The sequence below is a fragment of the Rhea pennata genome, chromosome 3, assembly GCF_028389875.1.
Source record: "Rhea pennata isolate bPtePen1 chromosome 3, bPtePen1.pri, whole genome shotgun sequence".
NCBI lineage: Eukaryota > Metazoa > Chordata > Aves > Rheiformes > Rheidae > Rhea > Rhea pennata.
Genome location: NC_084665.1, coordinates 26,174,029 through 26,195,020, shown reverse-complemented (window position 1 = coordinate 26,195,020; position 20,992 = coordinate 26,174,029). Strand labels below are relative to the sequence as shown.

General features: G+C 37.8%; 1 protein-coding gene across 4 annotated transcripts in view; it reads right to left on the bottom strand.

Moving 5' to 3' along the window:
• The window catches only part of PACC1 (proton activated chloride channel 1), a 91,631-nt gene extending 70,639 nt beyond the window's left edge, over positions 1–20,992 (bottom strand). For 3 of the 4 annotated variants that reach the window (XR_009957862.1, XM_062571846.1, XM_062571849.1), the window contains exons 1-2: positions 20,865–20,992; positions 16,732–16,798 (exon numbers count right to left, since the gene is read on the bottom strand). The gene's annotated coding sequence lies outside the window, so the exon portion shown is untranslated. The remainder of the gene's footprint in view (positions 1–16,731; positions 16,799–20,864) is intronic. The other variant, XM_062571847.1, reaches the window with a different exon arrangement.

Here is a 20,992-nt window from a genome sequence, read left to right as displayed (position 1 = left end):
CAGTGCAACTGACCCAGAAGTTACCCAGAACTTACTTCACCCAAAACTGAAATGTAAGTATCTGTGGGATAAAAGGTAAAAGCTGTGTAACTGCACAGCAACCTTAAATAATTGTTTTGTTCAGGAAACATACTCCAACTGAAACTGCAGAAATAATTAGGCATCTATATAAATACATGTCAAGGGTACAGAGGTTAACAACCTTGAAAAGAATCTTTACTGGTCACTAATGGCTTTTCATTCCAAAAGGCACCTCTGTATGAGGTATCCCATTACCTCTTCCTAGAGGTAAGAATCCCCAAAATAGATTTAAGACAAAATCCTAGGGGAAAAAAAAGGCATGTTCAGCCAATGTTTCTCATCTAAGTTTTTATCAAAGCTAATGGCCCTAACTCAAAAAAATAAATAAAATAAAAAAAAAAAAAAAATCAAAGCACAGTGACATAAACAGAGTGAGCCATGTCTGTTAATTATATGCATTACGAACACATTTTAAGCATGTGGCCGATAGGCTGTCATTTCTTGTTTTTAATTCCTGCAAAGGTACATCTTGAGGAATGACTGTGTTGTTAACTTGCTGTAAAACTTCCACCAATACTCTGTTTATTATTACCATATTGTAAAATGTTGAAACAGGAAGGAATTATATAATGCCCTGGCTTTTAAACTCTGTATTATTAATAAGCCATCGTTGGGAAGTAGTGGATGCAGGAAATACAAACTGATTACATTTAGAAGTACAAGGCAGGCATATTTTAATTTTCCAACTTAGCCAGCCTTAGAATTCCTTGCTTAAACTACTGGAGATTAATAATAAACTGTGGATATCCTCATAATCACCATCATACAAATCTACCATAAGGAAGCCAGAGGCAGTTCGCATTTTTCAACAACACTACTCATTTCACTTCAGAAATCAGAAACAAATCATTTACAATAACAAACAATAATGTGACATATGAAAATATAAAAGAAGTTACATAATTCCATCCTTTGACTGAAGCAACTGACTTATCAGTAAACCAGTCCACATAAAGCCATTTGAGTTAGAAATGGAAAATAATTTTATTTAGTACTGAAATAGCAGAATGCTGAATCACAAGGTACACAAGCTCCAGAGTTTTTTTGACGAAGCCATTAGAAGCTAGATTAATTTCTAAGGGTCCTCACAATCCTTTTCTAATGGCACTAGCTCTTTTCACAGGACATTAGCAAAATTAAACCCTGTATATGGAACAATGCGGAGATTGGTTCTAAGTGTCTTACTGCAAGATGTTACAAGCCTGCACGGGTGGAGTATTTCCTCAGTGTGGGACATGTGAAGCAGTGTGTGTTGATCTTCAGATCTGGAAATATCCTGTACAAAAAGGTCTTGAAAGTAAGGAATCAACATTTTAATAAAATAAAAGGAACTTCATGCCTTCTGCCTTCTCTCAGGCATTTGTCTGCTTGTCTGGAAAACTGAAACAAAATGGAGTGGTCCATCTACTTCTCAACAAAAAGACTGTACAATTTTGCTCATTTTAAGAAAACATTTTGTATTTGAAAAATTACATTTTCTGACAACAAAAAACCTTACCAAAATCTTAATTTCACCAATCGCAAATTCTTCTGTCTCCTCAACTGTAATTTGGCTTGCCTTTCATTCTTCCCTCCCCTCAAATCACAAGGCTTTCTTTTTGTTCTAAGCCAAGGCTCTTGATTTTCCTCTCTTTACCACCTAGAAACACTTCAATAGGACTAAGATATGTGAACTAATATCATATAAAAATTAACAAAATTCAGAATTTTCATATGTCATCACAATCAGAAGGAATTCTCAAAACAATACCAAGAACATTCCTTGAAGTTTTGGAATAAATAGGATGTCTTCATTTAAAATTAAGGCATTGTAGTCAGAAGAATGTTAATGTATTAAGTGTTAGACCTCACTTTGCTCAGCCAGTATCACTGATATCATTCTATTGAATTAATAAATATGGCTGAACACATTTCCTGAATTTTGTCAGAGGCCTAGCAGCAAGCTCCCTACAATATGGAAATCTTTTGGGAAGCCCGTGTAACCTTTCTGCTACACACTCTGTGCAGAGCCCAAGGTAAACAAAAAGTGCAAGAAAAATGTTGGGTATGGACTTAGAGAAAAACCTGAACCTACGCTAATATAAGGACAACGATTCCTTGCATAAAGAATACAGTAATTTGTTTCTTATCTGAGAGGTGAACTAAACCTCTCACACTATCCTAATAAAATTCTTGTTTCTGATTCTACGCAGAACACTATCTGCAGACTTCGATCCTACAATCTTCATGCACTTCAAAGCACAATTCTGGTTCTGAGCTCCTTTCACAAAAATCCAAACTCTCACAGGCTCAAAACAGAAATGAAGCAGGGAGGGGAAATGAATCTGCCTGGGAGGACCACCATTCAGCTGCAGGTCTCACCAGGTTAATCAGAATTTGAGCCTCTAGCATTAGCCATCCTGGTCATTGTTTTGTTTTTTTTTTTTTTTTAATCTTACATATGTGATGCAATACCTAAGTGCTGTGAAGGATTAAATCCTTAATGCCTGATAACAGCAAGTAATTAAGCAGATAAACCCAATGAGGTAAGTAACGAAATGTGAGATGTGACTTCAATGAAGAAAGCCACACTATGTAAACTTTAGTGAAGGATTCTACATTGAATTCTAAATATATAGTACTGTAAGAGAAAGAGAAATAACCCCAATAAAGCAAAACAATGGAAAATACAAAAAATAAAATAAAATAAAAAAGAGGTTAAGTTAGGTAAATCAGGTTATAAGAACTTATTTAGTGCATTCACCTATAGAAACCTCAAAACATTTCTGTGAAGAGCAGGGGCAGTTTTAAACACTAGCAACAGAGCAAGGCCTAGTTTAAAAAAATATACATGCTGCATCTTATCTAGTGAAGTACTTTGCTGCAGTCAGAGTTACTGTGGATAATGGAACCTGATTAATTCACAGTTGGATAATTTTTCCATAGACAAGTTAGAGCTGAACAGAGGAAATAACTCACTGGCACTAGAGGACGATAAAACAGGTGTTTGGATTGTAGACTTCAACATTCATCTATAACCTCAATTGTTTAGTTTAGAACACATGGTATAAGAATGATTGGTAGTGAGAGGAAATACTCTCAAGAAGTTTATAAAATCTAATATATACCTTATTCCAAAACCAGACTTTCTGCTTTATGAAATTAACTTCACAAGGTTTTATGCTAAAACCCGACCAAAAGCATTCCCAACACCAATGCCGAATAATTAAATTTCAGCTAGTCTTGTTGCAAAATCATGAGATTTCATTAACTTTGTACTATTTCAACATCAAAAATGTCTGTTCTCCGTGTTTGCACAGTACTTAGCACAAGTCTTCTAACAGAGACATTTGCATCAGTAGCAATACTAACATCTTTTTAAAAGATTTGCAAGCATAGATGAGCCCTGTTCACATCCAGCGCACCCAACAAAATTCAAAACTAGATCTATTTTGTGTGAGTTTTGAATTTTACGAAGAGTTCCTGGCACAGCATGCCTCCTATGGTGTCACTCCAGATCACATACTTGAAAAAAACATAACACATTCACATCAACTTCCAAGTCTGTGGTATACTGTTTCTAGCATGGAATTTCTCTGTAAGCAAAATTCATGTATGTAAAACATGATCTACTAATCAAGGCTTCAATTGTACATGACAATATGAGGCAACATCCACTGAAAGGAAATTTAAATTACATGTAGGTTTCAGTAACTTTCCCTGTTTTTTCCCTGGTTATATCCGCATGATAAAACTCTTGGCTAGAAAGTCATATAGAAAATGGTAAAGTATAGCAGTTAGCCTCATTACAATCAAAAAATAAAATAAAACAGTTAAAAGAGAAAATCCATTGGAACAACAGTAATTTATAATTAAATACAAATGGAAATTTTATATATATTCTTATGTATGTATAAGTTACTTGTTATCAAATTGTATGATAGGTTTTCATCTAGAACACTAACTTGGTAAAGAATATATATATATAGACAAATAGAATGATATGCATATCAAAGAATACTAATACATACAAATATGCGCATTGAAATATAGAAATTGAAATTAGACTGGAATTGTATGCAACCTATCTTAAATACAGATACAGCATCTACTATGCAAAACAGAGTCTAATCCTATTCTAAAGACGGCATTCCCACTGATACATCTATGTCATATGGACAGTCATATTCATATATACATCAAAATAAAGCTAACCACATTTTACTCATTAACAAACCAAACAACTTATGCAAAATTTGGTGAGCTCCACAGTGCTTAGTGAAAATTTTGACAGAAGAGATGAGATTATACATCAGTATAGACATACATGCTGTTTTACTGGATGGTTATCTAGAATAGTTCTACTTGTACTTTAAAAGGTACTTGACTAAGTAATTATTTCTTATAATCAGGAATACTGCCTATAGAAAATGCATTAAGAAAGAGACTTACATTCTAAACTGACAACATTAAACAAAACGGAATTGCCTGACTTCATGTGAAAAATTCTCATTCTCAGTAAAAGAGATGACTATTTCAGTAGGTATCTTCCACTAATGCCAATGGGACCTCTCAGCACATGCTGCCAAGAGGTAAATGAAGGTTCAAGTAGAAGGCAGTGGACATAAAAGCAACTATGAAAGGAAGAGAAAGCTTAATTTCACATGTGAAACTAATGGAAATTCTGTATACCATTGGTTCCCTGAAAAGTGCTCTTATAAAGCAGAACTGCTGTCACCATTAAACAATCATTTTGGTGGTCATTCATATTGACCTACACATGATGCAATCTACACATGACAAAATCTACATATGTATAAAAAATTCTGCCAATATCATATCTGCATTTACAAAGTCCAGCGTTACTCAAAATACATACATCAAGAGGTCCTATTCAAAGTTATTTTAAGATCTCATGTACACTATTGCTTAGAACTTTTTGAAAGTGTTAAGTGCAATTAAAATACTACATTTTTTTCATGTAAGATGTTCACACCAGCACAGATATTTTTCACACACACAAAAAAAGAACTTCTATACCTTTTTAGTCTGAGAGTCTTATTTTAGACTAATGGAAACAATGAAATCAAAGAAAAAGAGCTGTGTCTCCAAGAGTTGCCTTCATAAAGGAAACATTATGTTAACTCATAGAAATTAAACACGCAGTCATAACAGCGGCTACAGCATAATCCAGACATGCCTGCTCTAGCTTAAAAATAGTTTGCTGAGGTACTTGGGGCAATCTAGGTAAGGCAGTACTGAGCTCAGCAATGGCTAGCAGAAGCGTTGCTTCAGGGAGACAGAAGCTCAATGGAACTGAAAACTGTAACAGCAATTCAATTTGTAATTTTTACCCAACATTAGCAAATAAAATTTATAATTATATTCCTTTATAGACTTTAATACAGCCTACGTGCTTGGAGGAGGAGAACCTCATTTCCATAGGTTTGCCTTTATATTTATAGGAATTAAGAATACCTTTATCTTTCAAAAGGCCAATATATGAGATTTGCAAGCAGAGCAACTATTAATTTTTGATCCAAGAGCCACTCCTGAAGGCTTTTTTGAAATTTGATAATAGATTTGATTTTGTCACAATCTTAGTTCATGTTGTTATTTAAATATTAACCTTAATTTAAGTCCTGTTCATATATAAAAACTATAGCTTGATATGCCACCAGGCACTCAAGAGGACAGATAAAGGTCAATTTGCACTACTCATCAGTTGCTCACACCATCACTTTGTAGTGTGTATATGTGCTTACAATGCTCATATGCTACTAGTATTTCACAGATTTTCACAATTACTTCTATGTCTTGAAAACAAACAAAAAGAGAAAGATTTTAAGAACTTTTTGCTCTCTTGTCCTCTGATATTTGCCCAAAGGAGTAAGGCAGACAAAAATGGCTCACAAGTGTTGAATTAGCACACAATCACGTTGACTTATTAGTAGGAAATAATTTTTTCCTCTATTATGGTTATCACATATTTCTTTTTTCCCAGGAATGAAAGAGAGGCTAACAAAGAAAAATACCAAGACTTAAGAAGATTAAAGAAGTTCCATCAGGAAATTTTCCTTCTTAGAACTTTATCTGGAAGTACAGATGTCACTAGAATATTCCAAGACACTTGTTTTGTTTACTAACTGCCTCTCAGAAAGATGTAAAATAAAATTACTGCACAAAACAAAAACACCCTCCATGATCTACTTGAGTGTATTTCTTCCTAAACCAAGACAAAAGCAACATTAACCAAAGAAGTAGTAAGTATTGCTACTACAGAAAAACTCGCCCATACTCCCGAAGAGATACACATTTATACTGCAGAAGCAACGTAATGGGTCCTTGGACTGACTTTTATCTATATACTATTCTCAAACGGACCAACAGAAACTTCCACAGAGAGGAACATTTTAAGGCCAGGGATGTGTACTACGCTGAAGGGAAAGAAATCTTTTTTATATTTTGTTCTTAGAGTAAATACGTCTCTTCCACTTTTGTTTGAGGCAAGTCCCAGGCACCAGAGTCACAGCATGCCTGGAACCGAATGGAAAGAACAGTCTTTTCTGTACTTTCGACCAGAACTCTAAAAGCAGATATCACTCTGACTTCTTTTCAGTTCTATCAAGTGAGACTATTGTTGAACATACACAGGGAAACACAAGAACAGTTGGAATATGCCTTATAGAGTGGGCAAATCTAGAACAGGAAAACTGTGTTTTCTTGTGTTTACAAATTATTCTTTATATGAATTCCAAGATGTATTTAACAGATACTGAAGATAACAGTATATTTCAAAGACATGGAGAACATTACCAAGCCTGCATGAGTCCTCAAAATGGCAAAGTGCTTTGCAACGATATGAATGGATGACCAATCAATTGCTCTACAGAACAAAATCAAAGGTAGACTTCCCTACTAAATAGCCTATGCTATTTTGAATAGCAAGTTAATCTAGGAACTTCTAACAAGCTGACATGTTAGCTCCTCAATAAGAGAATATTGCCCAAAAAGTATTTCAGTTAGAAAGCATCTATGGAGAGGCCAGTAGATATTTCATTATTTCTGCATGTGAAATAAAGAGGATAACGCCAAAGCTTCAATTTAGAATTACGCAGAAGCTTGGGCAAATAGCTGAGGCTATGAACCTCTCCCCTACCCTATGCCTATGAAACTCAAGAAAGAAAATAGAAGATTAATAGTCCATTGAAGAAAAAGTCAAGATTTCTTTTTGTCAGAAACTTGGGTGAAATCTCAAAGGATTTTGCCCTTACAGAAAGAGAAAGAAAGAGGCGCTGGTACTAGTAATCAATGTATTTGTTTGCAGTTATTAAAAGCTACTGAGGCCTTCCACAGTAATCAGACCAGTGCCAAACAGGCTTAACTTTACCTACAGCCTGGGACTGAAAAAGAACGATCACGCCAGGAAGCATCTTTTCAATCTTTTTGACCTGCAGCCCTTTACCAACTATCAATGTCATCTTATGTATGAAAAAAAAAGTTTCAGTACTTGAATAGTGGACAATACTAAAAAGCATCAAGCCTTAGCTCTTAATTCACCACAGAAAAGGTCATAATTTTCTGAGACATGCAAACGTATTTCACTGTCTTGAGGCTTTTTAGTGACCCTTCAGATACTATTCTGTGAGGACAGAACACTAAAGCAGCACTCTAAGAGAAATGAGTCTGTATGGTCTTCAGAGGAGATGGTCATGGGGGAATCCTATTGCTGTTTTCCATGACCTAATGGAAGGGCGTAGAGAACATGAGGCCAAACTCTTCTCAGAAATGTGCAGTGATACAACATGAGCCAATGGACACAATTTGCAACAAGGGAAATTTTGATTTGATGTTTGGAAAATTTTCACCATGTGGGTAGTCAAACTTTGGAAAACATTACCCAGAGAAGCTGTGGAATCTCCACCCTTGGAAATACTCAAAACTTGACTGGACAAGGCCTTGAGCAACCTGATGTAAGCAGACCCTGCTCTGAGCAGTGGGTTGAATCAGATAACCTCCAGAAGTCCCTTCCAAGTTGTATTATTCTGTGATTCCTAACCATTGCTCTTGTCAGGAACAGAGGATGGGACAAAGATTCTTTGAGAATACAATCCTGTTGGTATCTCTGGCAACTTCTGAACCCCCTTCTTAAAAAGTACATGTGCTGCATTTACCTCTGCCATGTTGTCCAGTGGCAAACTTGGAAGAGTAGGAGCTGCTAATGCAGACACTTTGGAATTTTTGTTGTGTGAGAGCCAGAGGAGAAACTATGGTCCCCAATAACAAAGAAATTAAAAACATACTTAATCAAGAGGACTCCCACAAACCTACCTATTTAACACTAAGCTGTTCAAACTGGAGAGAGTTGTTCAGGGAATGCAGAAGTATCACTTCTTACAGGCTACTTGAGAGTATTATAGGAATGCAGTCAGAGTACGTAGAGATGCTGCGAGGAAGGCTAAGGCCCAGTTGGAATTGAGTCTGGGAAGGGATGTCAAGGACAACAGGAAGTATTCTTCAAATACATCAGCAGCAAGAGGAGGACTAGGGAAAATGTGGGCCCACTACTGAATGGGGCGGGAGGCCTGGTGACAAAGGATACAGAGAAGGCAGAATTACCGAATGCCTTCTTTGCTTCAGTCTTCACTGCTAAGGGCAGCCCTCAGGAATCCTGGAGCCTGGATGTGAGGGAGAAAGCCTGGAGAAGGGAAGACTTTCCTTTGGTTGAGGAGGATAGGATTAGAGACCTTCTGGGCAGGCTAGACATCCACAAATCCATGGGCCCAGATGGGATGCACCCATGGGTACTACGGGAGCTGGTGGATGTTATTGCCAAGCCGCTTTCCATCATCTTTGAAAGGTCCTGGAGAACTGGAGAGGTGCCTGAGGACTGGAAGAAAGCCAGTGTCACTCCAGCCTTCAAGAAGTGCAAGAAGGAGGACCCAGGCAACTATAGGCCAGTCAGCCTCACCTCCATCCCTGGAAAGGCGACGGAACAGTTCATTCTGGATGTCATCTCCAGGCATATGGAGGAAAAGAAGGTGATCAGGAGTAGCCAGCATGGATTCACCCAGGGGAAATCCTGCTTAACCAATCTGATAGCCTTCTATGATGGAACAACTGGCTGGGTAGATGAGGGCAGAGCAGTGGACGTTGTGCACCTTGACTTCAGCAAGGCTTTTGACACTGTCTCCCATAACATCCTCCTAGGCAAGCTCAGCAAGTGTGGGTTAGATGAGTGGATGGTGAGGTGGATTGAGAATTGGCTGAAAGGCAGAGCTCGGAGGGTCATCATCAGTGGCGTGGAGTCCAGTTGGAGGCTTGTGGCTAGTGGCGTCCCCCAGGGCTCAGGACTGGGTCCCATCCTGTTCAACTTTTTCATCAATGACCTGGATGAGGGGACAAAGTGCCTCCTCAGCAAGTTTGCCAATGATACCAAGCTGGGAGGAGTGGCTGACACACCTGAGGGCTGTGCTGCCCTTCAGAGAGACCTGGACAGGCTGGAGAGTTGGGCAGAGACGAACCTCATGAGGTTCAACAAGGGCGAGTGCAGAGTCCTGCACCTAGCGAAAAATAACCCTGGGCACCAGTACAAGCTGGGGGCTGACCTTCTGGAGAGCAGCTCTGCAGAGAAAGACTTGGGAGTGCTGGTGGATGACAAGTTGACCATGAGCCAGCAATGTGCCCTTGTGGCCAGAAAGGCCAATGGTCTCCTGGGGTGCATTGGGAAGAGTGTTGCCAGCAGGTGGAGGGAGGTGATCCTGCCCCTCTCCTCAGCCCTGGTGAGACCTCATCTCGAGTACTGTGTCCAGTTCTGGGCTCCCCACTACAAGAGGGACATGGAGCTACTGGAGAGAGCCCAGCGTAGGGCTACAAGGATGATTAGAGGGCTGGAGCATCACCCTGTGAGGAACGGCTGCGAGAGCTGGGCCTCTTCAGCCTGGGGAAGAGAAGACTGAGGGGGGATCTTATCAATGTGTACAAGTACCTGAGGGGAGGGTGTCAAGGGGACGGGGACAAACTCTTTTCAGTTGTCCCATGTGACAGGACAAGAGGCAATGGGCAGAAATTGAAGCACAGGAAGTTCCGCCTGAGCGTGAGGGGGAATTTCTTCCCTGTGAGAGTGACGGAGCACTGGAACAAGTTGCCCAGAGAAGTTGTGGAGTCTCCTTCTCTGGAGATATTCAAGACCTGCCTGGATGCAACCCTGTCTAGCAAGTTCTAGGTGACCCTGCTTGAGCAGGGAGATTGGACTAGATATCCAGCGGTCCCTTCCAACCTTACTGATTCTATGATTCTATGATCACTTCCCAGCCACATCAAAGAAATAAAAGTCAGAAAGCTCTGCACGAGATGAAGAGTGCCCATTCTGTCCTGATGCTAGTAATTTTTCCAACTCTGATGTCCAACTTACATACCAAGCATAGAAGAGACACATGCAATCACTGGAAGAACTCCCTCTTAGGTCTTCCCAGCACACTTGTGCTTCTGTTACAATCAAACACCTATACCACAAAGTTGAATTATATTAAAGGGGATATATTAACAGAAAGTTTTCATCTCTGTCTAATGCTTTATGGCAACTGTTTGCAAGAACTGGTCAACATTTTGTCCCTAAAGTTAGAAATAGCATACTCTTCCTACCAAAATTCACAGCAAAGAAAGCAACACTGCCAGTTACTGCTTTACTTTTCTGAAGTTCACTGTTTCTATTAAATAAGTTTTGAAAGTATTATCTCAAATGGGCAGAACATTTCGTTATTTCAGTGCTGTAGAACATTTCTCGATAACCAGGAGGAAGTAGCAGAAACGAAGTGAGTGTTACTTTCAGACAAAAGCTGAGTCACAGTTCCATTTTACTACGCAACTTGCTGCCCTTTGTGCTCTTCCACCTACGGAAGGCAGCAACCTTTAGCTGTCTACAAGTTCAAAGTCATGCTCAAAAACCAAACAATGATATAAGCAACTTTTGTAACATGTCACATGGATCTGTAAGCATGATTTAGGGAAAGTTCCAAGTTTAGAAAATGTTGCTCTTACTACTCCATTTATGTGGTAAGAACCTTTTCTTCACACACTTCAGTTTTAAAAATGTGTAGGATTGGGGGTTTCATCCTGAAAATATAAATGAGATCTTACTGGAAACTGAGTAATAGCAATAATAGCCATTAACAGTCTTCCATTTTGTGTGGGTGCATATTAGGACTGCAAGGAATTCATCAACATAGGCTTAGTATACTGTCATAGGATGATTGACTAAACTGAAGTCATTAGAGAGACTTGTGCAGCTTTCAATAGTGCTTGGATCAAACATGTCAATGATGCAGGAAAAAGAAGATACTGCTATTGAGCCCTTGGGCACATGCTAAATAAGGATCACTGAACTAAGTTCCTGAACTTATATATGGTCTCTGAGTAGCCAGACTCGCAGTGTTCTCAGCATTCACAATGAAAGTTAACTGCCAGTAAATCTGGCAAATGTTTCAGCTCCATGTTTGTTAGAGTTTATATACACAGGCTTAGCAAAGTGCTAAAAACCCTTGTCACTGTTGGAGACCTGCATATACTAGCGCACCTACTATTACCTATGGCTTATTCATCCAACCCCTGCCAGGGTTTAACATCATTAAGCAGACAGAGGAAAGAACGTATAAGCAAATCTAAGCAAGAAGCAGTATTCTGCTAAACAAACATACCTTGTGCAGCTGAACTATGCAGACAAAGCCACACAAGCACAGAAGTGCCTAAAAATGCATTTTTATATTCTATTTTACATATCTATGCTTCACTGAATAGGGTAAAGTTGTTACTACACCTTCATGGCATGTTCAGGTCTATACTGAATTTATCCTATTAGACTAGTGTAAGCATATTGTATGAAGTGTTCTTTGCCTCTCTCCTCTTCTGAGCAGGAATTTTCCAGTTCCAGAAATGTTAAAAGATATGCTTACAATATACAATTTGAGCTTGTATATTGTCTCAGAGTAGTTCTAACATGAACTCAACTAACCACAAGAGCACGACACCACATCAAAGACTCAAACTAGACACTATGCTGTGACATGTGGATAACATGAATTTGTTCAGAACTAGTTTAGGTATCCCCACATGCGCAGTGCTAAATGGTATAGACATGTACAGCATACTTTAGAAAAGGATCACTCTCACCTCTGCAAAGTTGCTTCCAGTCTGCATCTGTTTGTACACAGTGAAACACTATATATGGTTTAGGTGATCATAATGCCAATCATCAGAAAAGGAACTGATGTTCAACACTCTAAAACTGAAGTCTGCAAAAAGCAGATAGAAGCAGGGAGGACATACTGTGCTAATCAAATGTTTTGCAACACTTCGTTGACACACAATTGTCAGCATAAGTCACAAAACCTCAAGGTCAGCCACACTGTCAGATTTAGAAGACTGCTTTGTAAACCACCAGGCTTTGGAGAAAAGGTGTCTGAAGATACCAAAAAGGACACAAGTAGCTTTCAGTGCATTCCCTACATATTATACCATATGGTGAGAACAAATGGAAACTGTGCAGAAAGGGTGGAAAATATTTGTCTTTTATCTTTGAATTTACTGTGTTCTGTTTTAAACATGTAACACAATCCTGTGAGAACTAAATGCTCTATTACAGATCTAAGTATTTGGAAGAATCAGGTAAAGATTGAGAAAGAGTCCTCTTCCCAAGCAAATTAATAGTAAAACTCTTGTCAACTAAGCGAATCAGGAGTTAACATCACAACAATTTAAAGGGACATTTCATAGTAATTAATTGTCCGAATTTCAGATATTCCTTTGTTCTTAGTATCAACACAATAACATGTTTACTATAAATTCTAGAGCATTACACTAAAACAAACTGTCAAGCTCAAGTTTGAAAAACATGAAGTGGAAAAAAAATGGTAAAAAACAATTCCAAGTAACTTCTCTTACTCTTTTTACTAGAAATAGTATAAATCAACACCTGTGGTGCTAACGAGTCCCAATTACAGGATAGTCTCCTCGATTTGTGCCTACAAAAGCCATCGGGATGCAGCTATCCAACTCTTGTATTGAGGGGACCAACTTTGAAACTGCGCTGTCCTACCTCCTCCTCAATCTTATGGAGAGCTCTTATGAGGGGACAAGAGAGATTGTAAGATTAGGGAACATGCATTATCTCCACTTTCACTCTTGGAGGTTTCACAAGAAGAGAATGAACAGCCCAGTAGAAGTGTTAAAATGGTAATATTCCCCTAAAATAATGCAACTATGTGTGGTAAATGCAGTTAATACCGAAGTGTTTCCCAGTACTAGATTCCTTGTTAAAAGTCATCAGCTACTTGCTGATAGCCTCTCACGTGCTCAGCGAGAATGGATATGGAAATTAAGATTTTTAACCGAGTCTTTAAAAATTGTTCCTGAAAATTATTTTAAAATTTAAATACTTACTATCTTTAGGTCAATGTGATTTATATTCTTTTGTATAGACAGTCATTCTATTATGTATCTAGAGTTTTATTGCAGCACAATGTTTTACAAAATTGCTGTATTTTGTAACTGTGTAAGAATCTGAAAAATAAAAATATCATTTAGAGTACTACATCTATTAGAATACACATTTTCTCAAAAATCACAAATACTGATTAAAAAAAAGTGTCACCTAGTCTTTATGATTCCCAATAAAACATCTGTTTTGTATTCACATCAGTTTGCTTTAAATAACCATGTCAACAAATAATCCTCATATTTTAAATCCGAGTGAAAGTAGATCTTTTCAGTAAATTTAGCCTCCTCTAATTCCTTTGGAAATAAATGGTAATTTCTACTTTATTGGGTGCAGGATATTATCTACTAGGAAAAAAAGACTCTCAATGGACATTAAAAAAAAAAAAAAATCTTACCTTTAATCATCAGTGTTCACCTCATCTTGTTATCACTGATCTCAGTGCCGCAGGAATACATTCTAATTGGTCATTAAAAAGCAAGCATATGCCTTTTTAGATTTGAAATTATATTTTCAAAGAACTGACAAGTACAAAAATGAACCTTAATAACTTTTAATACAGATGCAGTCTCATTTTCAACAGCTGAAGAGTCTGCTTCTTTTCAGTGCTAAATAACTTAGTATTTAAGTAGAACAATAATTACAAAACAAAACAAAGTGTATAGAAATTACAAAATAGCAAAAGAATAAAAAGTGGATTTCTTTATCTGCACTTTCAAGCACTTATGAAGACTGCACTGAAGACGAAGTAACTGCCTGGGAGGCAGGCAGCATACTACATTGTAATCACAGTTATTAAAACTAATTAACTACAGAAGTTAAAGCAAAACTAAACTTATTTGTAAGTAGTATGTTCAGCCTAGCAGAAAGACTAAAAATTACTAATTTTCCATACAACAGAGGGCTTTTAGGTCATACACAATCCTGAAGGATTCCTGCAATTCATTTTTCTGAAAAGTTAATAAAATGACAGATTAAGCAAAAAAGAAATCAAAATTTGTTGTTTCAGAATCAACTTAAATAACAGTCAAACAATATACAACTCAATCTCTAAAAAATCATTTTATTATTTGTAGTATAAAGCAAATTAAAAAGTTTTAAAAAAATCCATTTATAGTTGGATATTCAGGATTAAACCCCTGAAATGCATTTTCAGAAGTAAATTAGTGATTAGACTGGGAGGAGGGAAGAAGTAAGCTTTTCTGGGAAAAGTCTCAGGAAGTATGTAAAGTTAGACAAAAGGTAATTAGAAAGCCTTAGAAGATCTCACTTACAACCACATAGGTGAGAAGGATATTTGAGTTCAAACTCCAACCAATGACAAAAAAATACAATTTGCCTATGGAATACTAAGGAGAAAAAAAACACTTAGATTATAAACAAAATCAGTACATTTAAACAATCTTAAAAGTAGTTACTGAAAGGGAATAAAACCAATTTTAAAATGATCTCCACTCTTAACATTGTGTAAGTTATGTGTTTTAGGAGCCAAACTGGTGGCTTTTGGTCACACATCAAATCCTTCTGAAGAAAGGAAACCAAGAACAAACTCCCCCCTCACAAGAACCTATACACCAGGTCCTGCATCACTCAAGTCAGTAAGAACTCTGCCATTAAGTTCAACAGGGATAGGATCACACTTGACTTTGGAAAACATTTTTATCTTATTTATATTACTTTTACATGTAGGGCAGAAAGAAGATACCCTTTCAGAATCATGAATTAAAAATTATATTGTGTGAGACTAACATGTAGAAAAGCCAAAAAATGAAAGATGAAATTCTCACAAAGCAGTAATTCTCTCCTCCAGCATTTGTACAATGCTTTCCTGCTGATAATGTTTAAATATATTGCCTTGACACTTACATTCAAGTATTGTTTTGCTTATGCTATGCATTCAACTGAAAGAGTAATAGATTAAGGATTTCTTTTAATCACTGCACTCACTGCAGATAAATGTTTCACAGTACAAGTGCCCTGCTGATCATCTAAATTTCAAAAAGGTAGCTATGATCCAAGTCCATTTTCTACTTTTCACATTTAGTAAGACATTCAGCAGCAAGAGCTAGATCAAGTTCCAAAGAATGTCTGAATCTAAAGTTATAAAAACAGGAGCCCTTAGGGAAAAGTGTCTTTTATTTCCTTTTCACTTCTTTATACAACTGTTCTTGTTTTGCAAAATATTCTTTGTTGTGATTTACAGTATGCTACATTCTATACGAACTGAATAAAGTTATCCACATTTTTGAACAACAATTGAAAACCAGACTGCCACATCCTACCAGACCACTAGCAATACTAAATAAAGACAAATATCATGCCAGAGCAAACAAAAAAGAGTCCAGTGGATACAGAGAAAGTGACACAGAAAGTTCTGGAAGAAACAAATAGAAAAGAACAAAAGTTTCAGAAACCATGAGCTGCATCAGGAGGATTTCTGTGAATTGTTTTGACTTTACAGTCTTGGAAACTTTCATTTTGAGAGGCAGGGGGAGGAAGGATTAGCACACAGAATGCAGCAGTAAGACTTCAATCTGTTTCTGAACTTGAGAGTCACATATAACAAACTTTCAAGTTATGTTATTGGAAAACTGCATCAGCAAGAAGTGGTGCGTAATGCTGTAATTCTTTCTATCGCAATAAACACTACCAGGTAACATTCCTAAACTGACCCTGTAAATGGACTAGATGATAAAATGGAAATCATAGATATATATATATATAATAGATATATATTTAGGATATAGTTTTTAATGTTAATTACAGAGGTATGATAACGTCAATTCACAGGTAGCTATGACAAAATCTGACAGAGCTGAATACTTCAAAATTTCACCAGATTTGAAGATAGAATTTTAAAAGGGACTTTTGATTAGCTATTCAAATTTCCAGTAACATAGCAAATAAATCTTAGAAGTGGAGTAAATTGATTTGTGAGACTATTAGACAACAGGTACTATGAATAGCTGTATTGTTTCAGTTCATACAGATCTTGTAGTATGAAGGACTCCACAGAAAATAGTAAGAGGTCAAAAGAAACAGTTAAGTCCTTCAATGTGCAATCTCTATTTATCTTAGGTGTTTACATGATAAACATTGTTACTGTTACACTCACCACACTGCTATGAGGTAAAAAATGATTACATCTCTTATTTGTCAGAAAGCATTAAATGACTTACCTAAAGCACACTGTGGTGGACTTTATTCCCTAAGTCTGTTGCTGACATCTTAACTACTCTTTCCTACCTGAAAAGAAAAATGTTCAAGATCACTGATAATTCTTGCCTGAAGACAGGAGATTATCACCTAATGAAATCATTTATTCATTTCTCATAAAGTAATGAATTCTAGACTTTGGTACAGCTGGAAAAACAGGAGACTCTCATTATGAAAAAAGTCAGAGGATACCGACTCTGTCTACGCTTGATCAAGGACTATTCATAAATAATGGCAGAAGTGTACATATCGAGAGATTTTATTTTTTTTCCCCATATTAATCTTCGCATATACCTTCATCAGCCAGACTACCCTTACTTTCACAAAAATTCTTATGTTCTTTCTTGAATGCCATCTTTCCTCATTTGATTCACAACCACTGTGTAATAAATAGTTTTAAGGGTAACTGCCATACTCCACCATACTCCACCCTGTATAACCTAATGATCTAATGAGAAAATGGTATTTCAAATACATTTCAAATGCATCATGTTTTCTCTAAAATGAAAAAGCCAGACTGCAAGAACTGACTTGACACACAACTCTGGTTCTCAGTAAAAGGAATTCCTTAGCTTATGATTGTGAAGGAAAGAAACAGGAAGCAGAATGTTAAGTCACAAATACAACTCACATTTACCTTTTTGGAGAGCTCTCACAGAAAAGGGAAGATAAACAAATCATAAGTGTCACAGAGCCAAATCTCCTTTATAGCCACAAGAAACTTGCAGTTATAACAAAGGAACAAAACAGCAACTCCTTCAGGCAGAACTAATTCACAAATATCATACTGAGAAACAAAAATCACTCCTCCTTTCCCTTTACCCTCAGGCTTATAATTAGAGGAAACGCAAGAGAAATTCTCTTTATTCCTACTGCTTAAAAACAAAGAGTCCTGTTGAGTCAGAAAATACATCACTTTCTTAACTTCCACCAGAAACTCTTTTTAGTCTACCCATACAAGAGGCAAGGATTGAAGAAAATGTTTTTTTTTTTTATTGGACAAACAGATGTAAGTTGTTAAATGTATGTGAACTTCCCCTCAGGTCTAAGAGGAAAGAAGCAAATTTCAAGCTTAGTACAAACTTGGAAGAAGTATTCTCATAAGAATAAAATACCTCAACTATGTTTAAAAGGTAGGTTTTTTTTTTTTTTTTTTTTTTTTTTTTTTTTTTTTTTTTTTAGAGAAAAAGGTAGTTAGCACTGAAACGTGAGGAGGGACCTTAATCCTCATGAAACTTGAAGAATGGCTCTTACTGTCTGCAAGACAGCAAAGGGCTAGCAGGAGGAACAAGGATAGAATTAAGTGCCAAATTAATGTTTCAGTTGAAGCCACACTTTTTAGTTTACATACATGTGTAGCTTCTGGGCTTGTGTTTTGGAGGCTCTTTGTAGGTCTACTTCAGTTGCTTTCTGTAAGTATTCTCCAGTTGCTAAGTGGGCATTTCTGTCTTTCAGCTCTAATTAGAGAATTGAGCATTGGCTCTAATTCCTGGTAGTTGTTTAGGTTCATACCAGTGTTTTTTACAAGGACATTCAGTACATTGAGTAAGTATATCACATTTTCAGACTTGACTGAGGAGCATCCACACATCTCATAGAAGGCATTTATTGTGCAAAATCTGCACATAATCTGATTCTGTTTGGCACTCACTGACTTCCAGGAAGGTTGCTTCCAGCAGTAAGGCTGTGGGAACCATTTTAAAGCTATGGAGGGCAAAAGGGAATGTTCTAGGAAAATGTCATTTCTGAGCATAATGCTTTTTCCGGGATAACATAGTTAAACTATTTTCCATAGCAGTTCTAGTATAGTATAGTACATGACAGCCAGAGATGTACAATCAGTGCAGATTTTCTTTTGGAAATACAGTAAGCTTTGCAGTGGTTTTCTAATAGCTCATTCAGAAGACTGTATGACACCAGCAGATCAGTCATCTCTATACTAGTGAGGTGAGCATTGTAAACATGCTCTTCAGAGCTAATGTAGTGTTAGCTGCAGAACTGACAATATATTTTACAATCGTAGAGCAATTAATTGTGCATCTATAGATGAACTGATCTAAAGACCACTCTATACAATAGTTATGTTCGTAACAGCATATATTCCAGAAACACCCTAATGGAAAAGTAGCAGCTACTAAGCTTCTAGGAACTATTGAAGAAATTCAGGTTTTTCCATAGAGAGCTTTATCACCTAGATTTTAGAAACAGCATAGGTTTGTTGGTACAGGTTTCTAGAATCTTTTTCAGAGCAGCTGAGAAACTTGTATGTCTCTAAGCTTGTCCACTTCTTTCCTCCTTTCTACAATAGGATTTGATCTAGTAAAAGACACAGCCACTTTTTACAAAGAAAGTATCTTTCCTTAGAATTCTCTGTGGCAGCATGATCTGGCCTAAGGTTGCACTTCACCATGCACTGTGCATTTGCAGTGCACTGCACAACAAGTCCCCTCAAACTGATAAGGAACCTCTGCAAATGTATGCCATTCTACAACAAGGAAAGACAGAAAAGGAGTGTCAACAACTACTCAACTACCTTTCCAGTTCATAGCTGCAAGGGTTGAATCTCTACTTCCTTCAATTTTTCAGCCTAGATTTTGGCTAAGTTAATGCCTATTTAAAACACCTGAAAATAATCTCAAATGAACTACTCTGTTAAACTGCACAAAGAAAATAACGTCATGTTCTGGCTTAGATTTAGTTCAAATCCTTTATTTTTCAAATACAAAAAAGATGACTAAGAGCTTGCATGCTGATATGGACACATCAGCTGCACAGGGACAGAAGTTAGAACACATATTTTGCTTTCAGGCATTTTTTCCACCTACTTTACAGCATGAAAGAAAACTATATTTGGTGCTTATTAACTAACTCTTGGATAATCTTTGTTTCTTCTCCTGCTCATTTTTCTCTCAGTCACAAACAGACCAGAAGCTACCTGCTGAGGCATATGGTTCAAGCTCCTTGTTTCATATGGTCTGGCATATTTTAATTGAGCTCAAACAACCTGAGAAGATGTTATCTCAAACTAAGGATCTATTTGCTGCTTGGTTTGTCTGTTGTAAGAAATGGTTATGGAAGATGCATAGCTATTGACTTCTAGGCACAGCCTCTTCCAAAAGCTGTATGCAGAAAGGATCAAAAGAACCTAGTATCTTTGTAATACCACATTTTGATAAACAGAGAATTATAAAGTCAAGTGTCCAAGTACTGTCAACCAGATACTACTAGAAATAATTTGCACAAGAGGCCTTCAAACAGAATTATTCTAATACAACATTTTGTTGATGTAGGATGATCTGACTTCTGAAACAAAAGGCAAAAGAGCCAAGCCTAGCTCCTGCAGAGGAGCATAAACACTCCTGTGCTTAGCTCTGTCTCCTAAAGTCAGAGGCTGCAAATGCAACAGAACATCCTCAGGCCCATGTTCAATAGAGCTGTTCAGAGGTGGGCTTGGCAACTGGGTTAGAAATGAAACAGCATCCTTACCAGATTCTGGATAAGCCAGTGCTTTCATTGCTGTCGTTGAGAGAAAAGCGGTAACATAAATAGCACCCCCAATGTGAGATTTGCGTCAGAATTAATTGTGGGGATTGTTATGGTCTAGTGGGTGTACAAACTAGAGCCAGGTAGCACGCCTCTCCCTCCCCCTCAGGCAATACAGCGTTAGCCTTCACTCATAGGACTACGAGCACAGCACTGAAATAGAAGCACCTTGGACTGCTGGTTTCTTTTGCTGTCAGTATAACTGAAGTTTCTTTCTACATAATATCCCACAAAAGGAGGTTAAGTAATGCCACAAGACTCTCTTGCTGATGCCAAATAAAGAAAAACCGACAGCATTTAACGAAGAAGCCTCCCTCTGTTTAAAGAGCTATAAATTAAATGGGAGCTGTCGACCCTCATGACTCAGAGGCATGACTACGAGCAGAAACCCGCGCCCCAGCCGCGGCATCCACTCCCCGCCCCGCGGCGAGGGCCGGGCTGCACGAGAGCCGGGCCGCAGGCCCCGGGTCCGGGTCCGGGTCCGGGTCCGGGTCCGGCCCTGCCCTGCCTCCCGCCCGGGGCGCTGGAGAGCCCCGCTCCCGCTGCCCCTCACCTCTGCCCACCGGCCCGAATGCCGCGGCCGTTAGGGGAGCCCCAGGCCGGTCGCTAGGCAACCGCCGGCTGTCAACATGGCGGGGCACGTGACGCAGCACGCACAGTCCCGGCGTGCACGCGCTGTAC